Source organism: Vipera ursinii (assembly GCF_947247035.1).
Source record: "Vipera ursinii genome assembly, chromosome: Z".
NCBI lineage: Eukaryota > Metazoa > Chordata > Lepidosauria > Squamata > Viperidae > Vipera > Vipera ursinii.
This window is the reverse complement of record NC_139517.1, coordinates 29,171,257-29,171,639: the sequence shown is the minus strand read 5'-3', so window position 1 is coordinate 29,171,639 and position 383 is coordinate 29,171,257.

Sequence of the window (383 nt, the reverse complement as noted above, 5' to 3'; positions counted from 1 at the left end):
CAGAGGCGGCACTCAGAGCCCTCTCTGTGGGCACCCGCGCCATGCCCCAGAGGTGGCAACTGTCCCTCTTCAACCAGCCGCCTGGTAATTCACCGAGGTCCCACGTGGCTGAATGCATCCTAGCACAGCTAGTTTCCCTCCCCCCCATCCTGTCCCTCCTGGCCTTGCATGCTCTCCTTTTCCCAGGCACGACCCACTGCATCACCTCCTCAGCTGTTGGCCGACCATCCATCTCGGAGGTGGCTTCTTTGAACTGCTGGCGACAGGCTGCGGAGCCCCAGAGTGCGCCTGTCGAGGGGCCGGCAGGCTGTGGCTACTGATGGACACCGTTGGCCCCCATGTGCTCACTGGCCTTTGTGTGCAGGGGCCGATGGTGTCAGGCA